Raw genomic sequence first — 25,522 nt, forward strand, 5'->3', positions numbered from 1 at the left:
GCAATGGACACAAGTCTAACTTTGACTTATCTCCTGCCTGCAGTTTATGACACTTATGCCAATTCTTGATGGCAAAAGATCTTTCAAGGTTTTCAAACTTTGCTGTCAGAATAAAAGCTACATAGTGATCCTTAGTTTTAAAATAAAATTCTCCTTTAGGTCAGGTATTCTCAAGGGGATAAGAGGACCAGAGACCAAAGCTTGTCCAATATCATTTCTCCAAAATCACTTGCATTTGTGGAGACACCTAAGAGACAAGTCATACAACACAAGCACACAGGCAAGCACACACACACGATGCATTCTTTTAACAAGTATTTATTGGGCTTACTATGTGCCAGACACACTTCTAAGCATTTAGAATATAGCCATTAATGAAACAGACAAAATTTCCTGCCCTCATGGAGTTCACATTCCAGCTTGGGGCAGGGAGTGATGAGGGAGGAGTAGGTTCTGAAAATAAACAATACACATAAGCCATAGTATAGAATTTATCTTTCCCTGGACCAGCCATGGCCACTTCTGTCTCCATTCCTTTGCATTTCTTTCATCCCTATCTGGAATGCCTCCTTATTATCTTGATAGACCAAGGCAAATGTCACCTTCCTCTGTGAAGCCTGTGCTAGCTCTTCTTGGGGAGTTAAGGGGCTTCTTGCATAGCTCCTTTATGCCATTTCTCGAATGGTCTTCCAATCGACATGTGTCTGTCTCTCTCACCGGAGGACAAGTTCCTCCTGGGCAGGAACATAGCAAGGACTAACACTTAGGCGTAAGTATTGTATCACCAGGGCCATCCAATACAGAGCATACTAGAGTAGAACCCTCAATGAATATTCAGTTAAAAATGAATACAGTTTTTGCCTTTCTTGGTCTGACTTATTTCACTTGGCCTCTACGTCTGTCCATGTAGTCTCAAATAGCACAATCTCATCATTTTTATGTCTGTATTACTATTCTATTGTATACATATGCCACATCCATTCATCCACTGAAAGATACTTAAGCTGCTTTTATATCTCGGCTATTGTAAATAATGCTGCATTAAACATGGGAGCGTATGTATCTTCTCATATTAGTGTTTTTCTTTTCTTTGGGTAAATACCCAATAGTGGAATTATTGGATCATATGGTATTTCAACATGTAAGTTTTTAAGGAACCCCTATCCTGTGTTCCACAGTGGCTGCACCAATTTATATTCCCACCAACAGTGCATGAAGGTTTCTTTTTCTCCATATTCCCACCAACATTTGTAATTTCTTGTCCTTTTGATTTTAGGCATTTCAACAGGTGTAAGGTGATACCTCATTGTGATTTTTTTTAAAAAGATTTATTTATTTATTTTAGAGAGAGAGGGGTGGGGGAGGGCCAAAGGGAGATGGAGAAAATCTCTAGCAGACTCCCTGCTAAGTGTGGAGCTTGACACAAGGCTCAATCTCATGACTCTGAGATCACGACCTGAGCCGAAATCAAGAGTCGGACGCTTAACTGACTGAGCCACCCAGGTCGCCCTCTTGTTGTGGTTTTGATTTGCATTTCCTTGATGATGAGTGATGTTGAGCATCTTTTCAAGTGTCTGTTGGCCACCTGTATGTCTTCTTCAGAAAAATGTCTATTGGCATGTCAACTATACTCAAAAAAAAAAAAAAAATAGAGAATGAACGCAGTTGGATTTTATTACAAAGACAAACAGATTAATTGTGAGGTTAGCTATGATTAGGATGTTTGTTTGCATACCATCTACAGCCAGGTTTGGATGATATATAAATTCAAGAAAAATTTTGCTAGAAATAGAACTATTTTATGTGAAATACAATAGCACTGTTTTACTAAAATCTGATTCAGTAGGCCTGGTAACTCAAAAGCTAGCTTTTAATTAGTTGATGTAAATAGTCTTGATAGAAATATTAATTTTATGACTTGATTATCTTTTAAAATGCTTAATTTCGTCTGTGCTAGAACCATTTGGATAATTTGAGGAGTATAGTTATTTATTTTTTTCAATCTTCCAATTAACAGAAGAAAATTAAATGACTGTGTTGCTGTAAGAAGGAAGTCTTAGCCATCAGACTAACTGTGATTGGCACAACAGAGCTTACTACAGGGAGCTGCGGTTTAAAGGAGGTAATATTCCAGGAATGGAAGTTCCTGCAGCTTTTAGACAGTGCCTACACCCCACTGCAGGATGACACCTGTGGTTCTGGGTGTGGGGCCCTGTCAGGTCACTATCCATCGGATTAGCTCTCTGCTTCTTTGTCAGTGACCTCCAATCTTCAAATTTTTCTTCTGTCTTCAGATTGGGAAACCTTGCCTTTGTTTCAATTCAACAATGCAATGAAAAAAGAAGCTGCCTTTTTACAGAGAGGAAAGTTGTAGGCGCAAGCTAACATCCCTTCCTGCATCAACCCGCAGGGTAATTTTAAGTCTTCTACTGATCTGATAGCTTGTACCACCGGTGTTTAACAAGCTTATATTACTAAGTACTACGTAGCTTCTAATATCGAATAAGAATATGTGTTCCTTCTTGGTCTTTTATTTCCTGGAGACAAACTAACTAACTAACTAACAAACTTTGCCTGACTTTTCAAGGAAATAATTTCATGAGAAGAGTTTTATTCTTCTCTAAATCTGGGGCAAGTGCATTCACACTTCTGCATACCTCTGACACCCGGCTCCATGCTGAGCACAGCAAATACGTGATGACTGGTGGATTACTCTGCCTTAGAAGTGTGTGCTGTGCTTGAGCGTGCTGTATGCAGTTCCTTCAAATAACATAGGAAGGAAGAAGTAATGCAATTCTTCAAATATTATATACAAGTTTCTCCATCAAGGTAGGCTCATGGGCATTCACTCATACTGCTTGTTCTACAGCTAAAGTCTCAAGGGAAGAATAATGCCTACAGCACAGAAAAAGCACGAATGCACTTTGGAAGTCTGAGAGTTTATATTCCAGCTAAATAAAAGTCGTTGATTGAAATGAGTTTTTTGTTTGTTTGTTTTGCTGTCTGTACCTATCAGTGACAATCAGTAAAAGAAATGTATTTGAATTTTTGTGATAGTCAAATTTTACTCGCTTCTCTCTTCATCACAGGGACCTGATCTCAGGCACATTTTTTTCTCATGTTGGCTTTGGTAATTTTAGCATGCACTCGGCCGAAGCAAGCCATGTTGGCTTTGGTAATTAACGCAAAGGGCCTTCTTTGAGCTTAAAAAAAAATTATCCTTTACAACAGAATTACAGATAGGATTGGAACTTAATGGTTGTCAAAACTACCTCTTCGACAGTTCAAACATTAGCTTCTATGAAGTGTTTAACAATGACAAACACCCTGTATCAGGCTCTATACATTTTTTAACTATTATTTCAAAAAAACAAACAAGCATTTGCTATTTCTGGAAATGTTTACAAGTCTATAATGTAGCTTCTAATGATTGCCATGGAAGCCAGCATGGTTTTAGGTTAAGCCCATAATCCTACCTACTAAACATACTAAATGTAGGTATGCCCCGCTTTAGGGAATCATGTAGCATACATATATATAAAAAACAAATAAATTGTGAAGTAATTTTACTGTAAGAATAATAGTTCTCATGGCTAAGAAGATTTCCCCCAGGGTTCCTTAAAAGTTTAGTTTCTCTAGTGCATTTACGTGATTGTTTACATACAATTAATTGACGTCAGTGTAATTAAAAATGTAGAATGCAATTTTATTTTCTCACCTGAATTTACTGTTATCTGTAGTTCAATAAGAAAAATAGGTATAGATAAAGTAACTTAAAAAAATATGTAAGTCAAATGAGGTTAATTGGAAAAAAGATAAGATTGCACTTAACTCTTAAGGAGTTATTTAAAAAGAGCTAAATCTTTATCACATGTAGGGTTTACAAGGATACTCAGGCAGGTTTCCAAGCTTTTAGCTGTTGAACCTTGAAAACATTTTACCACTTAGAATTCAGGTCTAATTGCGAAGTTCCATTTTAATCATTGCAAACATCCATCTAAGAGTTGACTGAGCCATTGGGTTACCTCAAAGATTACAGATAAACACAAACAGACTCTTCCAGGCTTAGTAGCACTTGCCTGAAATTTTTTCCTCCAAAAATAGAACATAACTCTACCTCTGTGGAAGTCCCCAGTCTCTGCCTCCAGGCTGGCCCTGCACAATGGCTTCTATCTTTCTGGCTTTGAGACTTTTAATGGTTGGTTTCTCACAGCTTTCAGGATGAAGTTATAGCTACTATGAGGGCTTATGCAGCCGGCCCTATTTGTCTTCGGTGTTGGTCTCAAGCAATCATTTCCCTTCTTAAGATTTGAAACACCCACAGTTTTTCCCAAAATGAGTCATGCTAAGCTATGTTATGCCTGGAAGGTCTTTCTTCTTATTCTCTGTCTAGTTATGGCTTACTAATCCACGCGAATTGTAGTTATGGGTCTCCTTCTTTATGCCCCAATCTGATATAGATGTATCCAAAGCAGGCTGTGCACACATATATTATTGTTTTAACACACTGATTTATAATCCTTGATTTATTTGTGGATTTACTCTAATGGTTACACAACTTTGGATCCCAGAAGCCTAGCAAAGCACCTAGCATTATAGTAAGTGCGGAATAAATGTATGTTCAATTTCAATAGAAAAGTAGAATTTTTCAAAAAGTTGATTTGAACAGCATTTCATTACTAAAAAAACTCTGGATTTTTAATGAAATGCTAACCAATTTATAAATAACCTTTAGGTGATGAGATGAGGCGTTAAAGAGGCTAATTTTGTTGAGCTAATTCTTTGGACCAGATATTGTGCAAAGTACTTTTAGATCTCATTTAACTATCACCATCAGACACATAACATCTATATTACTTTTCGTATTTCATGTTTAAAATGAACTAAGTATTTACTGACTTATTCATATGTGACAGTAACTTTGTTGGGTGATTCACATCACATCACTTAATTTTCACAACATTTCAAGAGAAGCATTATAATTTCATTTACAAACAAGAAAATTAGCACTCAGACCTGACAAGGTCAGAGAGTTGGTAAACAATGAAGCTGGGATTTTCACTCACACTGATCTAGTTCTCTAGGCAGTGTTTTCCTCATGGAAGCATCCCATCACCCAAACTGTTTTCCAGAGGTCCATGAAGATATTAATAGGTATTTCACTCCCTCAAAGGTTTTATGGTTAGATAAGTTTAAATTACTTTTTCCTATTTAAAACATATCCTCTTTTTAGAAATGCACAATGACATTAGTTCTACATCACAGCTCCGAAACCATCAGGAAACCTGCTTAACTGTCAAGTGTTTTCCAGTTTTAAGAAACCATCTCCTTTTTATTCTTTTACAAACCACTAAAGTTCTACCCCAGGACTGCCTTCGATGAAAGTTATATCAAAATGTGAAAAAAGGGGTTCTTTTTTGACCCAATTCCCTCCTGAATTCCATTTTTTAATTAATTAATTTATTTGACAGAGGGAGAGAGAGCACAAGAGGGGGAGCAGCAGGAAGAGGGAGAGGGAGAGGGCGAGGGAGACTCCCAGATGAGCAGGGAGCCCAATGTGGGGCTCGATCCCAGGACCCTGGGATCATGACCTGAGCTGAAGGCAGACGCTTAACTGACTGAGCCACTGAGGCGTCCCTTAAATTCCATTTTTGATGGGAAGAATAAAAATTCTAAGTTCCTTTTCCTTTCATATCCCCCACATTTTCAACTGATCCTAGAAAAAAATGTAATCAGGAAAAATTGTGGTCTGATTCTTGAGAACTAATTAAACTCAAAATTAAGAGTAAGAGTACTTTGCTTTTCTGATTTATTCATCAACACCCAAAGTATTTGTTGAATGAACTGTCAGAAGCCTGTGCTATGCACTGTGCAAAAAAAAATTATGCCAGCTATAATTTCTGCCCTTTCAAAGCACCGGCATTCAGAGCAATTATAAAGTTAAATAATTCTCAGACAAGCAACGCCTATGTTTAAAATGGATGCTCACATTCCTGTTTTGATGCATATGTAAATCTAGGACTATGAGGTGACACAAGGGTAAACCGGTATAAAATCATATAAATCGTTGTTTGGTTCTAGTTTATGTCACCCGTTGTCTCCCACCCACCCATAATTCCATGCTCCTCACTGTCTTAACTCTCAAAATGAAGACACAGTTCAGAGAAAATAGAAATATTTAAACAATGCTAAGTATTTACATCTCTCACATAGCTCTAAAAACCAAGATTAAAAAAAATATTCAACTATCGACCAAGCACATAAAATAGATATTCAAGAGTGGTTAAAAAATCTTCACAATTTATAGTAACTGCTCATTAGCTTATATTTCTTTTTTGTAAGAGTCTAATATAGAAAAGCTTTTTAAAAGCAGTCTTATGCAAGTTGAGGAAAAATTCAAGTCAAGAAAAATAAATATTATTCACAAATTTCACCCTGGCCTGAGGAATCAATTTATTCTTAAAGAAAAACTCCACTCAATTCATGATCTACTTCTATAATTAAAAAAAAGATAATCTAAAGAACTTTTACTATATGAATATATTCAAGTACTTTTCATAAAATCATAATTTTATAAAGCATACCATAGTCTTTTTACATAGCTTTAATTTCTTATGATTCAGTGCTTTAAACTATGAAACCACGTCCCAGCCCTGTCCCCGAACTGTCAGGTAAAGTTTGTTTTTCATAGCATTAACAACACCTACCATATCCACGAATGTCGCCGGGGAAGAAGCAAATCACTAACATGCAACATCCTGAAGAGCTGGCGCTCTATCAATACCCCACCACTCGGGAACTTAGTTTATTTTCATTAATTTCCCTGTGTTCTTGCTGCCACATAGTTATTGCTTAGCTCTTTGTCCTTTTATTTTTCTTTCCGAAGGCATGCCACTTCCCACTGCAGAGTAGATATCATTTTCAGTACGAATACAAATGACTTAGCAATCAACATGTAAGCATTCAACTGGAACATCATCAGTAGTTTCCTTTAGATATCAAATGAGAAAATCGATTTGCAGTCAAATCTGAATGATAGCTCTCATGGTGTGTGCAGCATTTCTTCCAATTTACCTCGGAAAAGGAAAGAATTTGAGTTTCCAAAATTGTTGAAAAATCTCCCCTTACAAGTATTCTCTGTTTTCTCTTTCATTTTGCATTTTCGCCTCCATGTCTGGTGATAGGACAACATGTTTTCGGGTTTTCTTTTAACTGAAATAGTGATCAGATTAATCAAACAAAATTCTCTCTCCTTCTACCTTTTGCATCATGTTTGGAGCTATCAAACCTCTTGTCTGACTCGTTCTGCATTGTTTAGTCCATTTGGAGCACGATGAAAGAACACCTAACACACGGGGTCAGATTTCCTGAATGACATATGTTAGACCACAACAAAGGAGAAAACCCTGGAGAGATTATAAGTCCTTTTCATCACAGGAGATTACAGAGTACAGAAAATGTCTATGTTACACAAAGAAATAACAGTGTGACTGGAATAATGAATTCAACTTTGCCCAGGTTTGGGACGAAGACCCCTGACTGCTCTGAGCATGCTGGTATGTATTTAAACTTCCACTTCTGGCCCAGGAAGGCTAGCCTCTAAGCAGATACAATAGCCCCTGAAGGCCACTGGGATCATCATTAACACAGCACAGCAGTAACAGGTTCAAAGATCCTCAGATCCCTGAAGAACTAAAGGCATCTCCCAGCATGACAAATTATACCCCAAAGACATTCAACAAGAGAGGACAAGGGTCTCCGCCTTCGGAATCCTGAGTAGAATGTGATCACTGCTCTGGCTCCCACTGACTAACACCGGGTTGCATCAAACGAGAACACATGTCTGAATGGCTTCCCCTTTGTCTCTTGTTTTAGGACATAGTCTTATTTATCACCCTTCTGGATCCTGATCGTCATGTATTTTAATTGGATCTGTGCTCCTAGAAGGGATACCTGGTTTCTCTATTTCAGATCTGCCTTCACATTTCAACCTTCAAAACCTCACAATGTCTCAGAGAAGCCGACTCATTTTATGCAATGGTAGCGACAGGTATAAAAAACAAACAAACAAACATATAGGTACACAGACCATCAAAACTTAGATACGAAGACTAGTTTTTTAATTGGACTTCCTCTGTGTCCTTGACCCTCTACAGTCTATTTTCAAAACAGCAGCCAGGGTAATTCTTTAAAAACCTAACTCAGGTCACATCATTCATCGGCTGAACACCTAATTGGTCCCCAGCGCATTCACCTCAGTCCAAAGTGTTTACAATAGTCTATGAGGCCCTAGATATAATCTCCATCATCTCCATGACCCACTGCTCATTAGGTGCCCCTTCCTCACTCTGTTAAAACTGCAGCAGCCCTTTGCTGTTTCTAGAACTTGCCAGGCATGCTTCCGCCTCTGAAATTTTTCAGTGGATATTCTCTCAACTTAAAATGCTCTTCCTCAGTTTGCTCTATGGCTTTTTCCCACACTTAACTCACTGCTCAAATGTCACCTTGTTACTGAGGGCTGCCCTGACCACCCCTACTCTACCCCAGCACTCTCAAAAGAGTGCTTTGTCATTCTTTGTTCCTGGCTTTGTCATTTTTGTGCACAGCATTTATCACCTTTTAAAATCTATCATTTATGTATTGTGTGTATGAACTATATCCTTCCAATAGCATATAACTCCATGAGAAAAAAGATTCCTGTGTTTTTTCCACTGCTTTACTGTCAGTGCCTACTTTCATGCCGAGCATAAAGTAGGTACTCAATAAATATTTATTGAAAAATTAATTCATTAATTAATAAAAACAAATACCAGTCCACACGCTTACAGCTAATAAGAAAGAAGACAGTTGGCCTAGTTTATAATTCAGTACGAGTACTTTTCATGAGAATATTTTGGGTCAGGAAGAATGTGTAAGTACCTCTCCATAGGAAAAGGCTTTATTTTCCCTTGTGGTTTAGAGAGCAATATAATCTTTGAGAAGCACTAAACAGAAAAGAGGGGGGCATTAGTGAATGTGGTTCATTTAATCCAAGCAGGCAATGTGATGTCTTTTGGGAAAGCTAATATAGGACTGTTTTTAGATTATGAAGGAAATATAAAATTAGCAAAGGCTATCTGGGAAGACTTGATAAGAAGAATTTTTAAAGATGGCATGAGGCTAACTTACCACCACAACCACAGCAAGAAACTATGTTTTTACTCTTAGAAACAGAAAAGGAGACACATTATTTTATTTTTCAATTCCATAGGATTATCAAAAAGTTTAAGTTTCTTCTTTTTTAAATAACAGCTTTATTGAGCTATAATTCATATGCTGTAAAATTCAACTTTATAAGGTAACCAATTTAATACTTTTTACTATACTCGCACTTGTGCAACCACCACTGCTACCCAATTTTTACACATTTTTATCACCCTCAAAAGAAACCCCATCTTCATTTACCCCTCCCCTAGCCCATGGAAACCACTAATCTACCTTCTGTTTCTATGGATTTGCCCGTTCTGATCATTTCATAGACGTGGAACCATACGATACGTGGCTTCATTCACCTGACATCAAGTTTTCACGATTCATCCATGTTGCAGCATGGATCGGTATTTCATTCTTTTCTATCACCAAATAACATTCCATTTTATGGATCTATCACATTTTGTTTATGTTGTCATTTGAGTGGTTTCCACTTTTTGGCTATTATATGAACAATGTTCTTATAAGAGTTTTTGTGTGGATGTGTTTTCATTTTTCCTGGATATATACCTAGGAGTGAAATTGCTGGGTTATATGGTAGCCCCATGTTTTACATTTTGAGGAATTGCCAAACTGTTTCCAATGTGGCTGCACCATTTTACAATGTCATCAACAATGTGTGAGGGTTCCAATTTCTCTGCATCTTATCCAACATTTGTTACTGTCTGCCTTTTACAATATAGTCATCTTAGTGGGTATGAAGTGGTGTCTCATTGTGGTTTTAATTTGCATTTCCCAAATGGCTAATGATGTTGAGCATATTTTCATGCGGTTATTGGCCATTTGCATGTTTTCTTTGGAGAAATGTCTACTCAAATTCTTTGCCCATTTTTAATTGGATTATTTGACTTTTTATTGTTGAGTTGTAAGAGTTCTTTATATATTTTGAAAATAAAGTCCCTTACAAATATTTTCTCTCATTCTAATGGTTGTTTTTTCACTTCTTACTGGTGTCCATGGAAGTGCAAAAGTTTTTTATCTTAATGAACACAGTCAATAAGATATAGTGGTAGTGCATGGATTCAAATATAAGTGAAAGAAACTAAGCCCGAGAGACACAGCTTGCTCAAGGTCACTCATCTAAAAATCCCAGAATCAGAGCCCAAACCTAAGTTCTCTAACTCTATTATTTCATGTGTAGTGTGTCCTGCTGCCCATAATAGATATTGGTCTTTTCATAAGAGCTGAACTACTATTAGTAGAAATTCCTCCAGATGGGGAAAAAAGATTATACATATGGCATACATTACTCTAGGATAATGTCTACAAAATGGTTCTCTTTTGGATTTCTATTAAAGCATGTATGGCTGATGGAGTGAATCCTGGGTTTCCACTGAGAAGGCTGGGCAACATCAAGAAATAAACGGAAGGAAATCAATGGCAGAGACTTACATACTTATAGACAAACACATCTCAGGATTTGTGCCTAAAGCTCAAGAAGTGGAAAAGCAACAGGGAATAATTGTTATTTGAGAGCACAAAGACACATAGGCTGTCTATCAACAGCTAACAGCATGAAAGACACCAAACAACTTCGCCTGAGCAGTCTGTTTCATTTAGTAATAAGTCACGCACCAGTGCTGAGACTTTCCACAGGCTGGCGCTGATTATCTGAAGTGTGATGGGCAGCTAGATAGCCTTTAAGTACTTAAACAGGCAGCTCTTATTTTATTTCACTAATTTTTAACCTCACTAGTTTTAAGTGACATTTAAGAAGTTATTTTGCTCAAAACACTAACTCAAAAAGACACATGCAACCGTACGTTAACTGCAGCATACTTACAACTGCCAAATTATGGAAGCAGCCCAAGTGCCCATGGACAGATGAATGGATAAAGAAGATATCTACATAGACATATATGTATATGAATAATGGAATATTATTCAGCCATAAAAAAGAATGAAATCTTGCCATTTGCAACAACATGGATGGAGCTAGAGCTCCATGCTAAGCAAAGTAAGTCCAATACTACATGATTTCACTCATATGTGGAATTTAAGAAATGAAACAAATGAGCAAAGGAAAAAAAAAAAAAGAGACAAACCAAGAAACAGACTCTTAACTATAGAGAACAAACTGATTACCAGAGAAAAGGGGGATGTGGGGATGGGTGAAATAAGTAATGGGGATTAAAGAGTGCACTTATCATGATGAACACTGAGTAATATCTAGAATTGTTGAAACACTATATTGTACACTTGAAACTAATACAACACTGTATGTTAACTATACTGGAATTAAAAAACAGTACAAGCAAAAGAAAGTAAAAAATACTTTGCTCAGGAACAATTTTGCATGCTAAAATGTGAACTAAGTGGTTAAAGTACTCTGTAATAAATGTGTCTCTGAATAAAATCTTATGGGATGAAGAATTCAAAAAGTTATTTCCAAGCAATCTCCTTACATAGGTATTTCTTAGATATAAAAGATCAGAATCTATACTTTCTGACTTAGAAATAATAAAAGCAGTAATAATTATTAACCGTAGTAAAAAGGCATTACTCTTACTTATTACTATTACTACTACTAATAGTAATAATAGTAGTAGTATTAAAATAACAGTGATAGGAGATTAATAATAGTACTAATAATTACTTTCGTACAGTACTTTGGAATTTCCAAGGTACTTTCACATATATCGTTGCATTTAATCCCCATTACAATCTTCTGGGAAAAGCATCCTTATCTCCATTTTACAGATAAAGGAGTCAAAGTCCAGATTCAGTCTCAACAATCATCAGTGTATCAGATACTATGCCAGATATTGCTACCCATGCAGTATTATCTACCATTCACAACACTTTTTGAGGAAGGCATTGTTAATTCCATGCTGCAGATGAGTCTCTGGGTGAATTATAAATTGCCTAATCCTGTAGCTTGCAGGAGGCGGTAAAGGAATTTGAGCAAAATTCTTTGCAGTCTAAGATAGTGCTCTTCTAGTAAGAAACCATAGTTCCTGAGATAATGTTTATAAGTGAAACTGTTTGACAAAAAGTTTTCATAGTGGTTATATGGATGGGAAGTTGTATTTTCTTCTGAGCCTCAAATAAGAAAAACAGTGACAATAGAAATATTTCACAGTCATTGAATACATACTATATCTCAAACATTGAGTTAAATAAAAACTTTGAACTTACTGTCATTTAATCCTTATGGACAATCTATATTATTAGCTCAACTTAGGATATTGAAAACTAAAACAAAGAAAAGTTCAGTAAACTATCCATGACCATACTATGGCTGATTGAGTTCAAATCACATTGAATTGGGTCTTCTGTTTTTTATACAGAGAAAAATAGATAACCCATCAATCTATTATCTTAATGACTCCTAGTCCTTAACTTATTTTTCAGTTTATCTAAGGTCTGACACCACCTCATCCATGCACTGTAACCAGAAACCAGCATAGATTGGGCAGCAAGCTGAGTCTGTAGTCATGCAAAAGAGAGAAGCTAGCTGGTTTACCCAAGATCTCATGCATACTTTAACAAAATTTACCAGCTCTTTTAGATACTAGCCCCAGGTAACATGTCAGCAGACTATGAAACAGACTCCCTCCCTTTCCTGGAAGCCATAGACTATTAGATTCTATGTGTGTTTGGGGGGGTGGGGATTAAAGGATCACGAGAATGGCAGAGCAAAGTAGGCAATCCCATGAACCTTGTGAAGAACTAAAGAACCACCAAAGAACCTTGTGATGGCATAGCTTGTCCTGTGTATTAGTTTTCAGTTAGGGATAAAGTGAGACGGCAGAAAATCCTTGGAGGCTCAAGGCACCTCAGTACTGACCACTTTGTACTACAAAAGTTTGGAACTTCTAAAGAGTCCCTCATACATAAACACTGAACAGGGCTTTTTTTTTTTTTTTCAATAGTCAAAACCTTTTGGTTTAAAACTAGAGCTATTTCTGCACCACAGCCATGCCATAGCCAGCAAGGTGAGCATCCACAAGCCCCCCATCGAGTGCTGTAGCAGCAGTCCTGCCACAGCTGACAGGCACATGCAGCCCACAAACGGGACACCCCTTAAATGCCTGGATCTGATGGTCAGGGGGAATTGCACTTTTGGGCCCCAAGGGTCATCTCCTACACAAGTCCCCTCCTTCAAGACTGAAAGAGGTAGTAGTTTCACCTATTTTATATATATATACATACATATATATATTAGAGAATCAGGAAAAATGAGGAGAGGAGGAATATGTTCTAAACAAAAGAACAAGATGCAACCTCAGAAAAACCCTTAATGAAATAGTCTATTTGATAAAGAGTTCAAAGTAATGGTCATAGACATGCTTACCAAACTCAGGAGAAGAATGGATAAACACAATGAAAACCTGAACAAAGAGACAGAAATTATAAGAAAGTACCAAACAGAAGTCAGAGAGCTAAAGAATACAATAAGTAAACCAAAAAATACACTGGAGGGCTTCAACAGTGGAATGGATGAAGCAGAAGAATGGATCAGTAAGCTGGAAGACAAAGCAATAGAACTCAACTAGATAAAGCAACAAAACGAAAAAAGTATTTTACAAAGTAAATATACCTTAAGGGACATATAGGACAACATCAAGTGGAATAACATCTGCATTATAGAAGTCCCAGAAGGAGAAGAGAGAGATAAGTTTATCTGAAGAAATAATGGCTAACAATTTCTCCAACCTGGTAAAGAAAATGAACATCCAGGTCCAGGAAACCCAGAAAGTCCTAAAATAGATGAATCCAAAAAGATCCACACCAAGAAACATTATAGTTAAAATGTCAAAAGTTAAAGATAAAGAGAGAATCTTAAAGCAGCAAGAGAAAAGCAATGTGCTGTATACAAGGGAAATGCCATAAGCCCATCAGATTTTAAAGCAGAAACTTTGGAGGCCAGAGGAAAGTGGCATCACGTACTCAAAGTCGTGCTGAAAGGCAAAAATTTCTAGTGAAGAATGCTCAACCTGGCCATACGATCATTCAGATTGGAAGGAGAGAGAAAGAGGTTTTCCAGACAAGCAAAAGCTAAAGGAGTTCATCACTACTAAACCAGTCTTACAACAAATATTAAAGGGAATTCTTTAAGCTGGAAAGAAATGACAGTAGCTAAAAAAAAAAAAAAATACTGGAAAAGATAATATACAGTAAAAGTAGTGGATCAATCACTTTATGAAACTAACAAAAAGACAAAAGTAGTAAACTTAATTAAAATATAACAATTATTTAAATGATACATAAAAATAAAAAAATGTAAAATGTGGTATCAAAACTTAAAAGATAAGAGGGAGATCAAAATTTAGAGTTCCGGAATGGGTTCAAACTAAAGTTGTTACCAACTTAAAATAGACTGCTATACACATAGGGCAATATATATGAACATCACAGTAATCACAAAGAAGAAGCTTATAGCAAATACACAGAAGAAAATGAGAAAGAAATCTAAACATAACACTAAAGAAAGTTATTAACCCAGAAGGAAAGAGGGAAAACAAAGAAGGAAGAAACAGAATAACCACAAACCAGCCAGAAAACAATTAGAAAAATGGCAATACGTACATACCTATCAATAAATACTTTAAATGTAAATGGACTAAATCTCCAATCAAAACACATAGAATGGCTGAAAGGATTTAAAAACAATGACAACAACAAGACTCATTTATATGCTGCCTACAAGAGACTCACTTCAGAAGTAAGGACGCAATGACTGAAAATGAAGGGCTAGAAAAAATATTCCATGCAAATGGAAACAAAAAGAAAGCTGGTGTAGCTATACTCATATCAGACAAAATGGACCTTAAAACATTGACTGTAATAAAAGACAAAGAAGGGCATTATACAATGATAAAATGATCAAAGCAGCAAAAAGATAGAACATTTATAAATATATATGCACCTAACATAGAAGTACGAAAGTATATAAAGCAAATATTAAGAGACTGAAAGGGAGAAATTGATAGCAATACAACAATAGTAGGAGACTTTAATACCCCCACTTACTTCAATGGACAGATTATCCAGACAGAAAATCAATAAGGGAAACTTGGCCTTAAATGACACATTACATCTGATGGATTTATAGATACATACAAAATCTTCCATCCAAAAGCAGCACAATATACACTTTTCTTAAGTGCACATAGAATGTTTTCCAGGATAAATTACACACTAGGGCATAAAATAAGTCTCAATAAATTCAAGAAGACTGAAATAATATTAAGTATCTTTTCCAACCACAATGGAAATCAAATTATAAGAACTAGAAATCAATTATAAGAAAACTGGAAAAACTTCAAAAACGCGGAGATTAAACAACATGCTACTGAACAACCAATGGCCATCAAATAAGTTAAATGAGAAATCAAAACATATCTAGAGACAAATGAAAAAGAAACACAACATACCAAAATCTATGGGATGCAGCAAAAGCAGTTTTAAGAGTGAAGTTTATAGCTTACCCCAAGAAACAAGAAAAATCTCAAATAAATAACCTAACATTATACCTAGAAGAACTAGAAAAAAAATAAAAGCTCCAATATAGGCTTACCCCAAGAAACAAGAAAAATCTCAAATAAACAACCTAACATTATACGTAGAGGAACTAGAAAAAAGAACGAACACAAGCCAAAGTTAGTAGAAGGAAGAAAATTTTTAAAAAGATCAGAGCAGAAATAAATGAAATAGAGACTAAAAAAAACAATAAAAAAGATCAATGAAACTAAAAGCTCATTCTTTAAAAAGATAAGCAAAAATTACAAACCTTTAGGCTTATCAAGAAAAAGAGAGGGCTCAAGTAAATAAAATCAGAAACAAAAGAGAAGCTACAACTGCTAATACAGAAATACAAAGGATCATAAGAGACTGCTATGAACAATATACATGAAAAAATTAGACAACCTAAAGAAAATGGAAAAATTCCAAGAAACATACAATCTTCGAAGACAGAATTATTAAGAAATAGAAAACCTGAACAGATCAATTACTACTAAGAAGATTAAGTCAGTAATCAAATACCTTCCAATAAACAAAATTCCAGGACCAGACAGATTCACTGGTGAATTCTATCAAACATTAAAGATTTAATACATCCTTTTCAAACTCTTCCAAAAAATTAAGAGGAGGGAATACTTTCAAACTCATTTTACAAGGCCAGCATTACCATGATACCAAAACCAGACAAGGACACCACACACACAAAAAGAGAAAATTAAAACTAGAGCCATTTGATGAATACCTCCTTGACACTGATAAGCACCCACACTGGAAGTGATGATGTCAAGGGCTTTATACAGCTTCCTATTTAATACTCCCAAGAAGCTTGTAATTTTGAAACCCTTAACTCCATTGTAAAGATAATGGAACTAAAGATCTAAGAGATTAAGTTACCTGCTCAAGGTCACAAAACTAGTGGGTGAACTTGGATTCCAGCCCAGATATGCTAGGCTCTGAAGCTCTTGTTCTTCGCACTATCCAAAGCTCGAATAGAGTATCAGTCTCATAACTAATTAGTTGTGTGTCCCAGGAGAAATCATTTATACCACCAAACCTCAGTATCTTCATCTTTAAATGCAAACTGTAATAGAGCTTCAATAATGATAAAAGATAAATAGGTAAAATATAAACAATAATATTACTGACCTCATAGGTTGGTGGGTAGATAACTTTAATAGGTCATTTGCATAAAAACACCTGGCAAACAATAAAATACTACTTAAATGAATTTAAAACTAATTGAAACTTCTGTAGAAAGGAGATTCTAAAAAGATGAATTGAAAAAATAAAATAAAAAGATAAATTGATTATCTTATTCAAAGAATTGAGTGTTAAAACAGAAATGCATTCAGAGTAAGATTATCCTGGTCCTTTCAACTTGGGCAAGTGTCAAAAGGCTTCCACAAGGAGCAATTTCCCTGCACCCAGTCTAAGAACACATTCCAAAGAAAACAAAGGCTAGTCTGTGTCTATGTATGTTTCTGTTCAGGTTTGCATGTCTGTGCCTGTTTGTGCGTGTCGGTGCTGAAATGAGCTTCGCTGTCCCGATTTTATCTCTCAATGTGATCATCTATAGAGCTCCAGATGTTTTGTAGGAGTTGTTGAGCACCTAATTTGAATGCCAAAAGAAAGGTGCTTATAGCATATTTCCAAAATAATGTGTTTCCGAGATTTGGGAGTGTATACTATAATTTTCAAGGAAAAAAAATAAGAACTGTCTTTTCATCTTTCAGAAGATGGTTGTTTCTGGGTATTTTTTAATTCCTTCCTGAGAGTGCACACATGTCCTTCAGGACAGAACTCTGATCTGTAAATAATAACATATTGATGTTCTGACAGTGCCACTCTGGAGTTATTGTTGCAGGGCTGGAAGCCAACTTGGCTCCTGATCATGAAATCTGACAGAGGTGCCTCCTCTTGATGGTTCTTTGTTTTTGTATTTGAATAAATCTTAGAGGCACAGTCATATAATTAGATCTTCAGAGGCACTAAGAATCAATTTGATTTTAGAAAACTTACCATAAAAAAAAAAAAAGCATCTTGGAGGTCATTGAGTCCAACTTGGTCATTTTACAAATAAGAAACTTAAGCAGATGCTTCTGTGGGGTTACTTGGCTAGCTAGAATTTTTTTCTATAACTACATTAGATACTTGTCTCCATTAAAACACAAACAAATACAAGAACAACAAAAAGCCTAAGCAGATTGTGTCATGTTTAACTGCTTGCTGACTGCTAACTCTTTTAGAGGGGTGGGAAGAAATGACAGAACAGTGGTTGTAGTTAGAAGCCCACAGACCTGAAAATTCAAGTTTCATTGCCACTTAACAGGTAACAAGTAATTTAACTTCTCTGTACCTCGGAGTTTATATCTATAAAATGGAGATAATATACTGTACTATTTAAGGCTCCTGTAATTGCAAGTCCCAAATATCCAATTAAAAGAGACGTAAGTAAAAGAAGGGTAAAGTATTGGCTCATATAATGAAGCCATTGGAACAACTGAAAGAGTAGAAATAGTGCCAACTTCAGGGAAGACTAAATAGAAAGACAAATGCCTCTGTCTCTGGTGTGACTCTATTCTTTATATGTCAAGTAAATTCTCTAAGTCTAGCTCCTCCTAGTGGGACATGGTCATAGACCACGACATATACAGCCTTATGATTAGAAGGAAAAACTCTTTTCCTCTTTAGCACTCACTGTAAAACTCCTGTGTAAGAACTTTAATTGGGTCTTCTTTGGCCGCATGATAACACCTCTGGCCAGCAGATAAGGAGGCGTATGCAAAGATCTTATTAAAACATCCAGTGTTTGATGAGAAGAGGTATTTTCCAGAAGAAAGAGGCTATTCAGGACAGACAGAATTATAAATGTCTGCTAAAAATGCCTACCTCAGGAATGTAAAGATCATATAAGATAACAGACTTAAAATGTTGGACACACAGTGAGTGCGCAACAAACGGCAGTTGCCTTATCCTACTATAAATCTTCTTGAACTAGTTTTTTGTGTCTTCCATGCAAGGGTGGGGGAAACAATGAACTCTTGGGTAGCAAAGACAGGAAAAGTGAACGTTTTAAAGTAATTCTACAGAAGAAAAGAGAATACAACCCTAGTGTGCCAGGCCCTGGGACAACCAGGCAGAACCTTCAAGATTACTTAAGTCTGTGTCCAAGATCCTATTACCCATGACACTTTATATGGACATTTTCTGAAGTGGTTTTAACAAACTTGTTTTTCTTCTGCTCTTTTAGTTTCACTCGGTCAAAATTTAAAAATCTATTAGTTCCTTTTTTTTTTAGGGTGGTGTTCCTTTGCTACTCTTGGCTCTGTACCTAAATCTACACAATGGAGCATTCGTGTGAGTGGACTCTGAGCCAATGGAATGGTGTCCATGTCCCTATCATAAGACCACACTGCAATTACCCAACCCAGACTGCAATTACCTAATTGCTCTAATATGACACATATCCATTTATCTAGAAGAATCTGAAATTGAGATTCTCAAAATGCCTTTTCAGAATATTCTGGAGATATCTGGAGATACGGAAAAATGATCACTTTTTACTTTGCCTTTGGATCATGGAAAAGACCATTCAACCTCTAGTCAAAAAATTTATATTCACAACTCACTCATTGAACAAATATTTGTTGGGCAATAAAACTTACATTCTAGTGAGGAAAAGAGGGATCATAAAGAATGAAGCAAATATATAATATACTGACAGGTAAGTAAATAAAGAAAAATAAAGTGGGTTAAGGTACAAGAAGATACAGGATGGTGGGAGAGGTTTTCCCTTTGAGTATAATCAGAGGGAATTGAGGGAGTGAATCATGGGAAAATGTAGTAGAATTATTGGAGATAGGGCCAGTAAATGCAAATACCCTAAAGTAGAAATACATTTGGACAGAAAGGTGAGATCTAGATCATGGAGACCTTATAGTTTCTAAAAGAGACTTTAAGTTTTAATTAGAATAAGCAAAAAATCCCACTAGATGGTTTTACATTTAAAAGAACTACTTTGGTTGCTCCAAGAAAGACAACTACAAAGGGGGAAAGAAAGGAAGCAGAGCCCAGACAGAAAGGTACTCCAGAAGTTAAGACTGGTGATAATGGTGGCTTTGCCTACATTGGTAGAAGTAAAGACAGTAATAAGTAGTAAGATTCCAGGCATATTTGGAAGGTAGAGTCAACAGGACTTACTGATTGATGAAATGCTCAGCATGAAGAAAGAGAGGCATTAAGGATGACATCTAGGTTTTTGATGAGGGTACCTCGTTGAGTCTAGCACAATTTCCCAGAAAGGACTAGAGCAGGATTTTCCAGAGTTCTGCTTTAGGAATGGAAGCCTGACATGCCTATCTAGAGAGAGTTAAGAAGACTCTTGGATATACAAGTTTGGAGCTTTAGGGAGATAACTGGGTTGAAGATACAAATGTGAGAATCATCAATTTGCAGAAAATATTGAAAACCAGGGTCTGGCACCTTGGAAGTGAGTAGACAAAGACAATGAGAAACAAGAACTGAGCACTGGGACACTTAGAAGTCTGGAGGAGGAGAAGCCAGACTGAAATAAGGTGGTTGAAAAATCAGTGGAATATATCATGTCTGAAGCCAAATGAAGAAAAACGGTTGAAGGAGGAGGTTCCTAATTACCTTGATAAAAGTAATTTCAGTGGAGTTGTGGGGATGAAAACCAGATCTGAGTTAAGTGAGGAAAGAATGTCAGATGAAAAAGTAGAGATAGTGAACACAGCTTTTGGGCTTTGCTGTAAAAGAGGACACATAGGGTTTGTTCCTGATGGGGAACTGATGTCAGCAGAGGGAATCTTAAGGATGGAGAATTATAGAATGTTTGCACATTGAAGATAATGGTCCAGTGGAGATTGAGAATTAATGTTTAAATAGGATAATGAGTGTGAATTTGTTTTATAAATTAGAAAATGCTATACAAGTTTCAGGTGTTTAATAATTTGATCTAAATGAACATTCACAATCTAACCTTTCATAACCCACATCTCACTGAACATTGTACCATGTCCCTTTCATAAATATTTATGATGACATCATAAACACTCTCCTATTTCTTGTTTGTGTTCAACTCATAAGAGATGCTTTTTAGTCACAATAATAGCTATTGAGTTTGAAAAAGGATGAAATTGTTCATTTACCAATGAACTCACCCTTTTAGTCTCCTTTCACTCACTCATTCCTTCTGGATGTGAAACCAGATAAAAACATAAATGTAATGCTTTAATCCACTCCAACAAGAACATATTGAATGCTTACTACATAGAGGTAATCATAGGTTTTGTGAGGTTTACACATCAGATTTATATCATTTAGATATTAAATCTTATCAACCTGTCTCTTAAATGCCCCTTCACTTCATCTCATACTTTGCATTTCTACTGATTCTGCCGTGTGAAAACGCAAGGACATGGAATAGCATAATGTATTTCATGAATGACATTGGCTTTGTAAAAGCATGAAGTACAAGAAATCGAGCAGGGGTAGGAAATAAAGCTAAAGTAGGCTATAAATATCCTCATACTAACCTGGAGAATAAATGCTATTAATAATTTTAAGCAGGAAATATCATGGTTCGATTTGTGTTTCAGAAAAATTATTTTTTTGAAGGTGGATTAGAAGAGGATGAGTAAGAAGTAGGTATCAGGAGCTTTATTTAGCCATTCATTCCATATTTTGAGCACCTATAGGATGCTAGGAATTGAGCTAGATTCTGGGGATACCATCTAGGGAAGACATAAATAACTCTGCTTTAGTGGTAATAACTATATTACATATACATTATAAGTGTATAAATAGAATATGTTATGATATAAATGTGTATTATAATATAAATAAACAAATAACCTACTGTTAATAACTGATAGATACCTATATGACCAACTCTTGGTTGTATTAGGAAAAATTAACTAATCTGTGGATCAATCCTGCTAAAAATTAATTTGAAAAATATATTTGTGGAAAAATTAAAATTAGTATGAACCAGAGGGTATATATTTAGAGGCATATATTTTTGAATCTGAACAGTTATGAGGTAGTGGGGGTCTGGGGTAGTCATGATAGGTCATGTGAAATTGTGAGAGAGTAGAAACTATATGGTAAGCAGAAGACGAGAAAAGAGACCTATAGCACAGGAGATGCAAGAGGAAAATGGAGCAACTCTACAGAAAGAGGAGACATCATCAGAAAGAGAGAGCTAATGAGAAAGAAAACAGGTAATAGCAGACTCAGAGGGCATCTTGGTTTAAGAGTTAATTTCAGCTCCATCTAGATGTATCTTGAAAACTCTAGCCCTATTACTTAAGAAAACTTGTCTAGGTCTGTATTCCTCTAGCCACAAGGACTTGGGAAAAACACTTTGTTGGCAGTCTCTACTAGCTTATTCTTTGAGCAAAGGCAAAGGATAGTGGTTGAGAGAGACATGAGAGAGGTTTGTGTTCTCAGTTCTTGCAGAAATAAAAGATAGTGTGAAAGCATTTCTGCTTTTATAAATGAAGCATGTGTAGGCACCTTTATTCCACAAATGCTTCCAGAAAAACTCCTGCCAGATGACAGTGCTTTAGGTTATGTATTGTAGAACAAAAAAAAAAAAGAGCTTTTAATTCACAAGGTATTTTATCCATGAGTGAAACCAGAAAGAGGAAAAGAGCAAAGAGCAGGATCAAGGATGGCTCCAGGGACAAATTGGTTTCACTAAGGCCCCTTTTCTGCCACTTCCCCACCCTCTACCCTTCAATTCCCTTTTGTTAAGTCTGCCCCCTAGATGTGTGCAGGGCTTATTTATTCTATCAAAGGACCACCTAGTCATTCCAGAAACCCTTAGAGGGTATCCTACTATGACCTTGGTATTGTGCGAGATGTTAGGGTCACAGAGATGAAACAAAAACAAAAACAAAAACCACTTCATTCCCTTAAAAGCTCAGTCTAGTAAGAACTCAGGTAAATAAAATAGACAAGTAAACAATAGAGAACAAAAAAATTTTGTTGTAACACAAAGAGAGCGCAGTGGAGACCCAAAGGAAACAACCCTGACATCTCTGTGTGGTGGGAGTCTTACAAGGAGGGCAATTTAGCTGTCTTGAGGAGGAGATGGTACAGAAGTAAAGAAAAAAAGGGAAAGTAATTTGAAAAAGATATCAGCGTATGTTTTTAGTAATTCCTCCCAGGTACATTTGCAGATAGGATAATTCTGAACCCAAATGAGTGGATTCCCAATAGTGGCATATCAAACATTATGGCATCTTAGTAACACAGATATTGTTGGATCAGCTGGACTCTCTGATGCCCTTCAGAACACACCACAAACACTCCTCTGTTACAGGTTTTATGAAGACAGAGCCTTCCAGCCCACTACAAGCTGGATGTCCAATGTTTATATGTAGAAGTATTAAGGTGAGGAGGTACAGAGGGGAAAGTTCTACTTCTAAGGCAGAAATTAATTCAGTTTAACAAAAACTTATGGGCATCAAAATTTTACTTATTTGCCTCTCTCACTAGACCATGAATCTCAGAGCACTGAAACTTGTCTAATTAATCTTTATATTCCTCAGCCCCTAGCATGGGACCTGGCACGGAGTAAATATAAAGATTGGTGCATGAATGAAAGCTCCACACTCTGTAGGGAACATAGAAATTAAAACCAAAACAAAACAAAACCCAAAAAAGCATGACTTTCTTAACTCCCTCAAGCCACAGAGAAGGGGAGATGGTCACCAATAATACATTTTAGAATAATGCAAAGCACAGCAATGTGACTATGCTACCGGGAAATCTGTTGGGGGTTCAAGAGAAGGAGAGATGATATCTAAACAGGAAAGCAGTCAAGATTTGGGAAGGCAAATGGTATTTGCATAGGGCCTAAGGGAGAAGACAAGGAATCTGAAGGCTGGGAGAAGGAAGGAGAGAGACTCCAGAGCGGGAATAGGGGAACTAGCAAAGGCACCAAATGGCAGGGACGTACAGAGCTCTTCCAGAGCGTGATTCGCAGTCTGGCCTGGGGCATGAGTCGGTAGGCAAGCTGAGAAGCTGTAGAGAGGGGCAGGCACTATGTGACAAAGGACCTTGTAACTATTAGTTTTATTTATCAAGTTGATTAGGCTACAGTATTTGATATTTAATCAAATGCTAATCTATGTGTCTCTGGGAAGTGTTCTATAGACTGAAGTCAATGATCAGTTGATTTTAAGTAAAGATTACCTCAATAATGTGGGTGGGGCCTCATCCATTCAGTTGAAGGCCTTAAGAAACAAGTTTCCCAAAGATGAAATTCTGCCTCAAGACTAACACCTGCTTGAGTTTTCAGCCTGCTGTTTTAGACTCAAGGCTGCAACATCAATTCCAGCCTGAGTTTCTAGCCTGTCAGCCTGCCCTACAACTTGTAGACTTGCTGGCCCCTATAATCATGTGAGCAATTCCTTAAAATAAATCTCGTGTGTGTGTGTGTGTGTGTGTGTGTGTGTGTGTGTGTGTGTGTGTACGCACTGTTTCTCTGGAGAACCCTGACTGATAGAGACCTTGAACGTCAACATTAAAAACCACAGACCTTGGTTGAGTGGTGATGTACTGCTGTTACAGACATGCTGTCACTCCACCTGTTCACCTTTGTCATGTGACAGAAGGACAATATAAAAAACACGAAATGTGCTCCTCCCTTGGAGGACCCCACATTGCTACTGACTTTCCCATATTCCAAGGCATTTAAGTAAACGGCTCTGGGGATTGCAACCAGAAACAGAAAACAAAGCTTGTCATTGAAAATCTTCTAAAAAGGATTTCCCCTCCCTCGTATCAAGCAGTGTTGTTATGATCACCAGAATCCCCAAACAGCTCTGTTACACCAGAAATCTTCAAGTGTAATTATGTTTCAAAACACAACAGAATTGTTTTGTATCTTCAAAAAGAAATGTCACCCAAATAGATTTTTATCATTTCTATTTTTTACAGCTACTTTGAGGCTTTTATGGTGCCTTTTTACTAAAGGGTTCAAAATGTGCTGCTGATATTATAATATTAATTTGTCATTCAGCTGAGTTAACTTCAATAAACATTTATCAATGTCACACCAGGTGCTGTGAGAAGCACAGAGAAGTATAATAACATCTCAGCAATACAAAATTCTGGGGGAAACTCATTCAGGATAGCTGGGCTTCTCTATTAATTCAACAAATATTTATTGAGTGTCTACTATGTGACAGGCACTTTGCTATATTTGGCATAAAGAAATCAAAAATGGTTTCTGCCATCAAGGGATTTATAGTACACAAAAAAAGCAAATTAAGAAAAAATGCCCATATTTGTTAGATGTTCTTCACTGATATTTTATTTCAGGACATAAAAAAGTCTTTATTGTGACGACACTAAAAGTGAGTTTTTAACAATGAGCAGATGTTTGTCAGTTACATAAAACTGAGGCAGTGAGGGAGCAGCGATGAATAAAGGCATAGTTTATTCTGGGGAGTGGGAGCTTCATGAACAGTGTTATAAAGTGAGAAGGGTTTTATATTTGGGAAATTGAACATAGTGGTTAACTGAGATTATGGCATACACTTAACATTATAGATGATGCTTATAGTGAGACAGAAGTTATGGCAAGAGATGAATGAAGCTGGAGAGTTCCAAGTTCCATACTAGCAGGAATCATGAACTGAACTAAACTAAACTAAGATAGATTTACTGATTTATTAATTTATATTCAAACATAGTTGACACATAATGTTACATTAGTTTCAGGTGTACAACATAGTGATTAGACAAGTTTATACATTGTGCCATCTATGCT

General features: G+C 36.4%; 1 protein-coding gene across 2 annotated transcripts in view; it reads right to left on the reverse strand.

Annotated features, from left to right (window-relative positions):
- The window catches only part of PDE4B (phosphodiesterase 4B), a 521,515-nt gene that overhangs the window by 177,641 nt on the left and 318,352 nt on the right, over positions 1 to 25,522 (reverse strand). The window lies entirely within an intron of this gene.

This window comes from Ursus arctos, unplaced genomic scaffold (genome assembly GCF_023065955.2).
Source record: "Ursus arctos isolate Adak ecotype North America unplaced genomic scaffold, UrsArc2.0 scaffold_12, whole genome shotgun sequence".
NCBI classification, from domain to species: domain Eukaryota; kingdom Metazoa; phylum Chordata; class Mammalia; order Carnivora; family Ursidae; genus Ursus; species Ursus arctos.